The 12,799-nt window shown below is 40.1% G+C and overlaps 1 protein-coding gene across 1 annotated transcript in view; it reads left to right on the top strand.

Moving 5' to 3' along the window:
* The first annotated feature begins 10,881 nt into the window (after window positions 1–10,881).
* LOC109876744 (PTB domain-containing engulfment adapter protein 1) overlaps window positions 10,882–12,799 on the top strand; it is a 34,108-nt gene continuing 32,190 nt past the window's right edge. The window contains exon 1 of the mRNA XM_020469133.2: window positions 10,882–11,011. The gene's annotated coding sequence lies outside the window, so the exon portion shown is untranslated. The remainder of the gene's footprint in view (window positions 11,012–12,799) is intronic.

Genomic DNA, 12,799 nt, shown 5'->3' with positions numbered 1-12,799 from the left:
GAAGACACTGCTGTCAACATGTTTTTTGCTGCATGTCGGGAATGGCAAAAGTGCACCTGGATGTTCCACAGCGCTACTGGCTAAATGTTCTGTGGACAGATGAAACTACAGTTGAGTTGTTTGGAAGGAACACACAACACTATGTGTGGAGAAGAAACGACAGCACACCAACATCAAAACCTCATCCCAGCTGTAAAGTATGGTGGAAGGAGCATCATGGTTTGGGGCTGCTTTGCTGCCTCAGGGCCTGGACAGCTTGCTATCATCAACGGAAAAATGAATTTCCAAGTTTATCAAGACATTTTGCACAAGAATGTTAGGCTATCTGTCCGCCAATTGAAGCTCAACAGAAGTTGGATGATGCAACAGGACAACGACCCAAAACACAGAAGTAAATCAACAACAGAATGGCTTCAACAGAAGAAAATAGGCCTTCTGGAGTGGCCCAGTCGGAGTCCTGACCTCAACCCGATTGAGATGCTGTGGCATGACCTCAAGAGAGCGGTTCACACCAGACATCCCAAGAATATTGCTGAACTGAAACCGTTTTGTGAAGAGGAATAGTCCAAAATTCCTCCTGAAGGTTGTGCAGGTCTGATCCGCAACTACAGAAAACATTTGGTGAGGTTATTCCTGCCAAAGGAGGGTCTACCTGACTGTGTACCAATCCTATGTTATCTAGTTTACCATCTTCCTGACTGTGTACCAATCCCATGTTATCTAGTTTACCATCTTCCTGACTGTGTACCAATCCCATGCTATCTAGTTTACCATCTTCCTGACTGTGTACCAATCCCATGCTATCTAGTTTACCATCTTCCTGACTGTGTACCAATCCCATGCTATCTAGTTTACCATCTTCCTGACTGTGTACCAATCCCATGTTATCTAGTTTACCATCTTCCTGACTGTGTACCAATCCCATGTTATCTAGTTTACCATCTTCCTGACTGTGTACCAATCCCATGTTTTCTAGTTGACCATCTTCCTGACTGTGTACCAATCCCATGCTATCTAGTTTACCACCTTCCTTAGCACAGTAGCCACAGGCTTCCCTGAGAAAAAGTGCAGCAGCATAATGAATAGTGTTTCGCTATCGCTCCTCCTCGCTACTGCATCCTAATGGGATCATTAGCATTGTAATGCCATGCGATTTGTAGACATCCTGTCGAGTAGCATTCTTAGTCAAGAATGGACCAATTACTGTAGGTAGACAGTGGAGGTAGATGCAACACAATGTACTGTGGAAATGCTGTTAGATGTATTTAAATACTGTACACATCTCTCTTTCACGTGGCCTTTCGCCTCAACTCTCTGCTTACCATTACATGTCTGAAAAGTTAATGAATGCTTTGTCTCCACTAGGGAATCTGTGCTGCAAGTTTGATGCTTTGAGATATTTTCCCTAAGTCTTTCTACAGGTGGATTTAAAGGGATATATAACTCCCCAAGCCCCTTAAAGCCCCATAACCCCCAACGAATAGAATAGATAACCAGGAAATGATATGGTGCTTATCTTTTCCCATTCATTTGGGATAATGGTATGTAGCTGGATCTACACAACAGATGGCCAGGGACGTGAACTTCATTTCAAAATAAGACCACCTTTTGAGGTCTGAAAACATTTGACAAATCTTGTTTTTGGAGTGTAATGTTGCTTTAAGGTCATCAGACTTCCACTGACCACAGGTTGACTAATGGATATGTAATCACGACCACAGGTTGACTAATGGATATGTAATCACGACCACAGGTTGACTAATGGATATGTAATCACGACCACAGGTTGACTAATGGATATGTAATCATGACCACAGGTTGACTAATGGATATGTAATCATGACCACAGGTTGACTAATGGATATGTAATCATGACCACAGGTTGACTAATGGATATGTAATCATGACCACAGGTTGACTAATGGATATGTAATCACGACCACAGGTTGACTAATGGATATGTAATCACGACCACAGGTTGACTAATGGATATGTAATCATGACCACAGGTTGACTAATGGATATGTAATCATGACCACAGGTTGACTAATGGATATGTAATCATGACCACAGGTTGACTAATGGATATGTAATCATGACCACAGGTTGACTAATGGATATGTAATCATGACCACAGGTTGACTAATGGATATGTAATCATGACCACAGGTTGACTAATGGATATGTAATCACGACCACAGGTTGACTAATGGATATGTAATCACGACCACAGGTTGACTAATGGATATGTAATCATGACCACAGGTTGACTAATGGATATGTAATCACGACCACAGGTTGACTAATGGATATGTAATCACGACCACAGGTTGACTAATGGATATGTAATCACGACCACAGGTTGACTAATGGATATGTAATCATGACCACAGGTTGACTAATGGATATGTAAACTTGAGTGATGCTAGCAGAATATTTGATCAAGGTGAGAGTCTAATATCAGCCATTAAATATAGATGAGAGGTCTATGATATGCAAATGTCAGTAATACAGCTCAGATTGGGTTTTGATTAATGTATCAAAAGAGATTTCTTAGTGACTGATATATAGATGAAGCTTGGTCAATGTGTACGGATCATCACAATAAATACTACATTCATGGAGCCGACCAACAATTGGGAATATGTCTGTTCTATGCATTTAGAGCCTTTTACAATTATAACTCTAATGACTACTCCTTTTATATAAGGTCATCCACTGAATACAGACATTGAATACAGAAACTGTAGCTCTCTTGCTGCCTCATGTACATTCATGAAAGGCACAGTGGTGCAAGTCTAAGAAATACAAGCAACGTGTTGTGCACAGTGTGCAGTCTGAACAATGTTGACATGATTATGAAACACTGTAGGAAGAGCTTTAACCCATGAATGGTAATTATAGACTGACCTTTAGTAAACATAGAGCTTTAACCCATGAATGGTAATTATAGACTGACCTTTAGTAAACATAGAGCTTTAACCCATGAATGGTAATTATAGACTGACCTTTAGAAAACATAGAGCTTTAACCCATGAATGGTAATTATAGACTGACCTTTAGTAAACATAGAGCTTTAACCCATGAATGGTAATTATAGACTGACCTTTAGAAAACATAGAGCTTTAACCCATGAATGGTAATTATAGACTGACCTTTAGAAAACATAGAGCTTTAACCCATGAATGGTAATTATAGACTGACCTTTAGAAAACATAGAGCTTTAACCCATGAATGGTAATTATAGACTGACCTTTAGTAAACATAGAGCTTTAACCCATGAATGGTAATTATAGACTGACCTTTAGAAAACATAGAGCTTTAACCCATGAATGGTAATTATAGACTGACCTTTAGTAAACATAGAGCTTTAACCCATGAATGGTAATTATAGACTGACCTTTAGAAAACATAGAGCTTTAACCCATGAATGGTAATTATAGACTGACCTTTAGAAAACATAGAGCTTTAACCCATGAATGGTAATTATAGACTGACCTTTAGAAAACATAGAGCTTTAACCCATGAATGGTAATTATAGACTGACCTTTAGTAAACATAGAGCTTTAACCCATGAATGGTAATTATAGACTGACCTTTAGTAAACATAGAGCTTTAACCCATGAATGGTAATTATAGACTGACCTTTAGAAAACATAGAGCTTTAACCCATGAATGGTAATTATAGACTGACCTTTAGAAAACATAGAGCTTTAACCCATGAATGGTAATTATAGACTGACCTTTAGAAAACATAGATCTTTAACCCATGAATGGTAATTATAGACTGACCTTTAGAAAACATAGAGCTTTAACCCATGAATGGTAATTATAGACTGACCTTTAGTAAACATAGAGCTTTAACCCATGAATGGTAATTATAGACTGACCTTTAGTAAACATAGAGCTTTAACCCATGAATGGTAATTATAGACTGACCTTTAGTAAACATAGAGCTTTAACCCATGAATGGTAATTATAGACTGACCTTTAGAAAACATAGAGCTTTGAACATTTGCAAGTTGCAACATTGAACTTCTTGATTTACAATATCACTGCTTTCTCTGAAATCAAATCAAATCAAATCAAATCAGTGTGCTTGTGACTTGCTAAACTGTCAGAATGAATGAGCATGTTTGTTGTGACGTCTGGGTAAACAAACTCGAGAATATTGGAGGGTAATTAGTAGACTGTGTGTGTGTGTGTGTGTGTGTACATGTATGTATGTGTGTGTGTGTGCACATGTGTGTGTATATCTTGTCCGTATTTCCCGACTTTGCATCTGGATGGGACCAAGCAACACTGATTTAGCACAATACGCATAATGAGTTTGGTTTGGCCAATTAGAAACCCTAATCAGCGTGGTATGAAAACACAGAACGGCCAATCTCAGCGTAGACAGATGATTAAAGTGTTCCGTGATCCCCATATTGATTGTGAGGAGCACTTTGATGTCCCCAGAGGCCTGTTTCATTGACGTGTTACAGGAATGTATAGGAACCTATAGAGAAAGACACTGCTCAATAAGTATGTTCAACCGTTCCAATTGTTTCATTTAATTGAGGATCAAGAACACAGAATCCTGTTTCACAGTGAACTACTGTGACTCATCACATACGCTGCTGTTACTGTTCATTATCTACCCTGTTGCCTGGTAACCTTTATCCCTACCTACTGTATGTGTACATATCCACCTCAATTACCTCGTACCCCTGCACATTGACTCGGTATTGGTATCCCGTGTATAGCCTAGTTATTACCTCGTACCCCTGCACATTGACTCGGTATTGGTATCCCGTGTATAGCCTAGTTATTACCTCGTACCCCTGCACATTGACTCGGTATTGGTATCCCGTGTATAGCCTAGTTATTACCTCGTACCCCTGCACATTGACTCGGTATTGGTATCCCGTGTATAGCCTAGTTATTACCTCGTACCCCTGCACATTGACTCGGTATTGGTATCCCGTGTATAGCCTAGTTATTACCTCGTACCCCTGCACATTGACTCGGTATTGGTACCCCGTGTATAGCCTAGTTATTACCTCGTACCCCTGCACATTGACTCGGTATTGGTACCCCGTGTATAGTCTAGTTATTACCTCGTACCCCTGCACATTGACTCGGTATTGGTATCCCGTGTATAGCCTAGTTATTACCTCGTACCCCTGCACATTGACTCGGTATTGGTACCCCGTGTATAGCCTAGTTATTACCTCGTACCCCTGCACATTGACTCGGTATTGGTACCCCGTGTATAGCCTAGTTATTACCTCGTACCCCTGCACATTGACTCGGTATTGGTACCCCGTGTATAGCCTAGTTTACTCATTGTGTATTTATTCCTTGCTTTTTTTTTTCTTCTATTATTTCTCTTGTTTTTTCTCTGTATTGTTGGGAAGGGCCCGTAAATAAGCATCTCACTGTCTACCTACACCTGTTGTTTACAAAGCATGTGACAAATCAAATTGTTCCATAGTAGCGGATATGAGTTATATACAGTACCAGTTAAAAGTTTGGACACACCTACTCATTCAAGGGTTAGTCTTTATGTTTTATTATTGTCTACATTGTAGAATAATAGTGAAGACATCTAAACTATGAAATAACACATATGGAATCATGTAGTAACCCAAATTTTTTTAATCAAATGGATATATATTTTAGATTTTTAGATTCTTCAAATTAGCCACCCTTTGCTTTGATGACAGCTTTGCACACTCTTGGCATTCTCTCAACCAGCTTCATGAGGCAGTCACCTGGAAGACCAGGTCATCTGATGCAGCACTCCATCACTCTCCTTCTTGGTCAAATAGCCCTTACACAGCCTGGAGGTGTGTTTTGGGTCATTGTCCTGTTGAAAACCAAATGATAGTCCCACTAAGCGCAAACCAGATGGAATGGTGTATCGCTGCAGAATGCTGTGGTAGCCATGCTGGTTAAGTGTGCCCTGAATTCTAAATAAATCACTGACAGTGTCACCAGCAAAGCACCCCACACCATAACACCTCCTCCTCCATGCTTCATGGTAGGAAACACACATGTGGAGATCATCCGTTCACCTACTCTGCGTCTCACAGAAACACGACGGTTGGAACCAAAAATCTCAAATTTGGACTCATCAGACCAAAGGACAGATTTCCACCTGTCTAATATCCATTGCTTGTGTTTCTTGGCCCAAGTCTCTTCTTCTTATTGTGTCCTTTAGTAGTAGTTTCTTTGCAGCAATTCAACAATGAAGGCCTGATTCAAGCAGTCTCCTTTGAACAGTTGATGTTGATATGTGTCTGTTACTTGAACTCTGTGAAGCATTTATTTGGGCTGCAATTTGAGGTGCAGTTAATTGCGGATTTCTGAGGTGCAGTTAACTCTAATGAACTTATCCTCTGCAGCAGAGGTAACTCTGCGTCTGCCTTTCCTGTGGTGGTCCTCATGAGAGCCAGTTTCATCATAGCACTTGATGGTTTTTGTGACTGTACTTGAAGAAACTTTAAAAGTTCTTGACATTTTCCAACTTGACTGACCTTCATGTCCTAAAGTAATGATGGACTGTCGTTTCTCTTTGTTTATTTGAGCTGTTCTTTCCATAATATGGAATTGGTCTTTTCCCAAATAGGGCTATCTTCTGTTTTGCTCAAACACATTAAGATGGCAAGAAATTCCACAAACGTACTTTTAACAAGGCACACATGTTAATTGAAATGCATTCCAGGTGACTACCTCATTAATCTGGTTGAGAGAATAAGAGTGTGCAAAGCTGTCATCAAGGCAAAGGGTGCCAACTTTGAAGAATCTCAAATATAAAATATATGTGTATTTGTTTAACACTTTTTGGTTACTAAATGATTCCACATGGGTTATTTCCTTTTTTTGATGTCTTCACTATTATCCTACACTATTTCTGTAAAACATAGTAAAAAATAAAGAAGAACCATGGAATAAGTAGGTGTGTTCAAACGTTTGACTGGTAATGTGTATCAGAACAGTTGGACACTGATTGGTTTTTCACGCAGTCATAAGAATTCTAGTACATACTGAATCATATATCTGTGTGCATTAGTTAAATTGTCCTCTCATTGCTGCATTTTCCATGCTCTACAGGTCATGCCATAAAAAGTCTCAGCTCTAATATGATTTAAGTGTACTTTGAAAGCATTGACAATAAATCAGCTTTTATGATGAAGTAGTGAATATTGACTATGCATACATTTAGATTTCTTCCTTAATACAATCCCAACAGGTATTCCAGCCAACTCCTGACTTCTTCTCAACATTTTAAACAGTGGGGGATGCTGAGGGGAGGATGGCACATAATAACAGAGCGAATGGAATGGAATCAAATGGTAACCATGGTAACCATGTGTTTGATGTATTTGATACCATTCCACCTATTCCACTCCAGCCATTATCACGCGCACGTCCTCCCCAATTAAGGTGCCACCTGTGATTTTAACTGTGATTTTAACCTTTCAAAGTCCTTTTATTTATGTTCCTTTAAAATATAATTCATTTATCTTACTTACCTCGACACTTCTCAACTTTCTGTTGCAGGTTTTGCTCAACACCAATGATGCAGTTCATTTCAATCCACTTTATTGTAGTGTATGCATAATGATATCCTCTTTGAAATATTGCTCAAGGTGTTAGAGAATACACCGTTGTATGTAATAATACAGGCACCACTCTCACTTCAGTGTGTGCCATGTTGCGTTATGCTATGTGGGTCAATGTAAGGTCCATCTGTTCCTTGTTTGGTGATGCGTTCTTCGTGCAGCCCATTTCCTATTCTTTGTCTGATGGAGATTCTAATGATGATGCATTGACACACAATCAGCCATCGATCTGAATGGGGAGCCCTTTCAGACAGGCAAAATCGCCATGAAAATTGCTGTCATCAGTTGTTTCCGTACAACTACATGAGCTGGTTTTGGGTTTGATCTGCTATGGGCAGTTTCCACACATAATCAGACATAGGACGATAGGAAAGGAGAATGCATGTCTTTTTCAGTGAATTACATTAAAATATGTTCAGTTGTTATAGCCACATTGAAGCAGAGCAGATTCATGTTCTCAAAGAGGCACAGTATTGAAAACCTCTCTCTCTACTGAGTGTAATGATTGCCAGGCGGCGGTAAAATATAAATCCCAAAATGTTCAAAATAAACCAGCCTATGACCGTGACAGTGGACTTCCTCAGCAAGCAGCCTGATACATGATCTTTCCCAAGGGGGGTTATAGCACAATGCTCTCTCAAGCTGAGGTACTCTGTTATGATGAAGTGAATCACTAGAGGGAAACAGACAACATGAAAACATAAAGGAGCTTTTCAATTCCACCACGTCACCTCACCTGTCATCACCCCTCCTCTCTCCTCTGTCCCAGTTTACAGTTAGAATGTGACTACTTTGAAACGTGTGTATATTTAGATAGTTACACTCCTATTCCCAAAATAGTTCAGACATTCATTGATAGGCTAGTCTAACTAGAGCGAAGGAAAAACTGTAGCACTATGCTTATGCATATTTGTAATAGCCTATTATGCTAATATGCACCCTCCATCATCAGTGGCAATGTTGGCATGTCAATCTTGGTGGTGCAAAACACTTTTTTTGGGGGGGGGGGGGGGGGGGGGGGGGGGTGCATGCCAGCAAAACCACTACACAACACAACACTAAACAATTAATTTAACAATAACGGTAACAAACGGTGCCCAAAAACTATTAGGACCTACATGAAGCTGTCCCAACAGCAGTCCCAACACCTTACCACCGCTGCACCTGTCTTTCAGCGGAACCTTGTCTGGCAGTGAAACAGTTCACTCAGCCTCATTTATTGCCTTTAAAAAAAACATAGTGGATATGGCTGACTTGCTTAAACAAATGTGGTTTCTACTGACAATTGAGATGTACAAACCATGGCATAAGGGAATGATGAGCGGATAAGAGGCAATCCCTAATTTAGATTAAGACATTAATGAGCTAGTTAGGACGAACGTAGTCATATAATTATCTGTTTAGCACTTTTGAAATGCACAGCGACAGAATTCAGAACAAGGGCCATTCTTACAGTATTCTCCCTGTACACCAAGTCAGAGCCATATGATAAATAAAAGGGGCATATAAGCAGACAGTGAAAGCTTGTACAATATTCAATGAGGAAATTTCTCTAAAACAGGCTACCACCAAGTCAGAACAGTAGGCTATGTTATGAGGGGGAAAAGGACAAAATTATTAGGGTGAGGCACATGTCTACTAACAGCTTACTACACAACATACACTTAGTATTACTTTCTTAGCTACAGTATACATATCTCCCTGGCATATTACATCATTTATGCAGCAGCATACAATACATTTTTGTTGTACTATGCTCACTTGAACTGCAAAGTGGCGCGGTGGTCCTTCCTGTGGGCAAATTTGGTCATCAAACTGGATTTATGTCATCTCTGAATTTATGGTGCTTTCAAGACAACTGGGAACTCTGAAAAAAACAAGGTTGAATCATGACGTCAGTGATCTTGAAGTCGGAGCTCTAGAAAGAGCCCGAGTTCCCGACTTGAAATTCCGAGTTGGATGAACATTCAAAACGTATTTCCCCAGTCGGAGCTCGTCATTTTCCATGTTTCCAGTTGTCTTGAACTCACTGAAGTCTGAGATTGCCCAGTTCCCAATTTCCATTTATTTTGAACAAGGCAGAAGTTATGGCCAATGTATTCAACCTTTTCTGGACCATGGTGTTGTATGTGAATGTCAATCATTTTATGTTTGGAAAAGAGACCCTTAAACACACCCTTTCCACTGAATAGCAGGCTAGTGATTGCTTTGCAACACTTGCAGTTATCCACTGATTCCTTCCAAACCACTCATTGTTGAATTTGCGATTTCCAACTTGTTGTGTAATGTTTATGTCCAATGACCGATGAGCACTGATATGTTTTATCTATCATTTCTCTTCATATGACAATGATTGAAAAGGATTTGCCAGTAGATTGTCGACTTGATTCCTGATGATGACTGATTGTCTAGCTTGCTATTTGATCATTACAATCAAAGCTACAGTAGATATAACATGATTTGACGTCATTTTATGTGTGACCTTGAGCCTTCTTGGACGGGCATTTCTAATATAAATCTATGGCATCACCAAAGGAGCTTGAATTTCTAGAGCTCACCCTGTAGATTTTTTGGTGACGTGGTGTCCCCATGAATGATCGGACACTGAGCCAATCACGGCGCAGCTAGAGAACATTACCAACCCTATGCTCTGTATGTTCTGCTGGCTGCCCCTCCCACCACCACAGAAAGCACTGAGCTAGACTGAAACACCTGCATTTTGGAGCTGCCTTACTCAAGAAAGTAAAAAGGAGGCCATGTTTGTATGCGGCTTTATTAACTCAATTATATATATATTTTTTACATTGTTTGTAAACTGATATGTGACTAGTATTACTGCCAAAATAACATGCAAAACAGGCGACAACAAAAATATATATAAATATTGTTTTAGCTGAAGAGGTGGGGCATAAAACAGATGGGGCTGCACCTGCGCTGAATGACGGGTCGCCACTGCCCATGATAAACAATCATGTCAACTGTTTCTCTGCTGGGGCTGTGCAATGCTGTAATCTACTGTTCTGTCTCAAGTTATTTAGAAAGGCTAGAAGTCTTCCCATGTTTTTTGAAATCACAAAAGTTATTTTTTGCCAGATAAAGAGATATTTGACTACAATAGATCATCTTCTAATATCAAAGCATATGATCAGTTTCAGTTTGAATCCCAAACGATTTTTCCATTATATAATGTTATGTACGTGAGCAATTTAAATGGGAAGCTGTTCAATTGCAGCGGAATAGCGGATTTTTAAATACTTGGGTTGACGTCACTAAACTTTTCAAGAAGCGGTGCGCGCCGTCAGCGTTTGTGAATAGAGACGGAACAGAACCGTGCATGAACGAGAGACAGCTGGGCGACAAGGAGACCGTACAAAACAAGGAATCTTTCACTTCATTCGGTGGGTTAATGTTCTCTCTCTCTTCTCTGTAGCCTATTAGGAAAAGGGGGAATGCATAGGCTACTTTTTGTGCAGACTTTTACGTTTTCCTATGAGTTAACATCGTTAGTTATAGGCTATGGCAATTTTGTTTCATTGAATTGCTGGTTCGATTAAACTGTACACAATGTCTGCTGTTTTTGACAGCGCTGCGTTAATATACTCACTGTATTTGTTATGCCGGGATTTATTGCTGAATGGATTCTGCTGGAATAGGCTACTTTGTGTTTTTGCTTTTCTTATTTGTCTAACTATGGCATGTGTCATTAAAGCGATTTTTCATGACTGATTTGAGACACGTTCTTAGAAGAGCTACACACGTGCTTATTTAAAAATATATATTTTTAAATACTCAATATTTACAAATGAGTAAACATCCAGAGTTAAAAGAAACAACGTTGTAGTGAAAGGGGGGTTAATTTGTAGAAGGGTCACATGTAATGTTTTAATAGCTATAGGCTATGTTGAATACAGGTTGTTTTTTAAAGACCTTAAAATACATTAAGGGAGCATCTTCCTTTTATCAAGGTTTGTAATGTGCAACACACTGGTGTGTGAGCAGATCTGGCCATTCTAGGTCACTGTGGGTTATTGTGTTGCGCAACATTTGAATAGAGCAAAACGTTGAGTTTTAAGTGTCTCTCTTCCCCATTGTTTGACTGAAGCAGAGCTGGCCCGTGATGATAAAAGTTCTGCTTGAGGCAAGAGCTTGAATTAGAAGATGTTTCCTGAACTGTATTCACCCAATGAGAATGTCCTCTTTAACCCCAAGAACAAGGCTTTATAGCAGAAGTTAAAACAGCCTGCAGGACAAATGCAAAAAGAGTAAATGATAATGAAGAGTTTTACTGCTCTAGACATGGAGCTTTGCAGCACCATGCTGTGATAGCTGATATCTGTAACAGTCCTGCACTCTATACACACTTACAGACAGAGTGCTGCTTCTCCAATTTCAAACCTAACCACGTTAAATGCTCCCCTCTCTAAAGCTGCCCAATTTCACTTTGTTGATGCAAGCCACGCATGACTCTGATGCAGCCAGGACTGCTTTGCTGGAGTCTACATGGACCACACTTGTTAATCAATCAAATGTATTTACAAAGCCCTTTTTACATCAGCAGTGCTTATACAGAAACCCAGCCTAAAACCCTAAACAGCAAGTAATGCAGATGTAGAGGCATGGTGGCTAAGTCTAGTTTTTACCTTTTTTAATCAGCAACTGGTTCAGAATCAACTTAGTTTAGTGGGCTGGGTCTATGGCCAATTGATCAGACAATTAGGCTACAAGGAGTTATTGATAACAGCAGAAAACTCAGACAAGCACTGGACTCTACATTTATTTACAGATATTGTATGCTGCCACTGTTAGTACAGTCCCTCACTGTCACATGGAATCAGTGCTCTGCTTTGTCTTGTGCTGAGGATGGCACCTGCTGCTGGATCCCTGTTTCTCCTCTCTTTCTAATCATTAGCAGTACTCTAAGGCTCAAGTAAACCTGAAGCGGTGGCCAGGGCAATCCCATGCTGCTTGGTTAGCGCATCACTCTCAAATTAAACCCCTCGTTTGCTTCGTGGTCTGTCCTGACCACGGAGACGTCAATCCACCTGCCCTCTACAAACAGACATTTCCAGGCATCTCCCAGGGGTTGTAGTGACCTTTTACCTGAGGCTCCTTCCTACTTCCTGTGGGGATTCTGATGCTGCTGGCTCTACCTGCTGCTCTCTAGGAGAAGAAGCATCAGCATCACA

Source organism: Oncorhynchus kisutch, linkage group LG5 (genome assembly GCF_002021735.2).
Source record: "Oncorhynchus kisutch isolate 150728-3 linkage group LG5, Okis_V2, whole genome shotgun sequence".
In the NCBI taxonomy this organism is placed as follows: domain Eukaryota; kingdom Metazoa; phylum Chordata; class Actinopteri; order Salmoniformes; family Salmonidae; genus Oncorhynchus; species Oncorhynchus kisutch.
The sequence above is the reverse complement of the archived record's forward strand: the minus strand, read 5'-3'. Positions and strand labels throughout refer to the sequence as shown.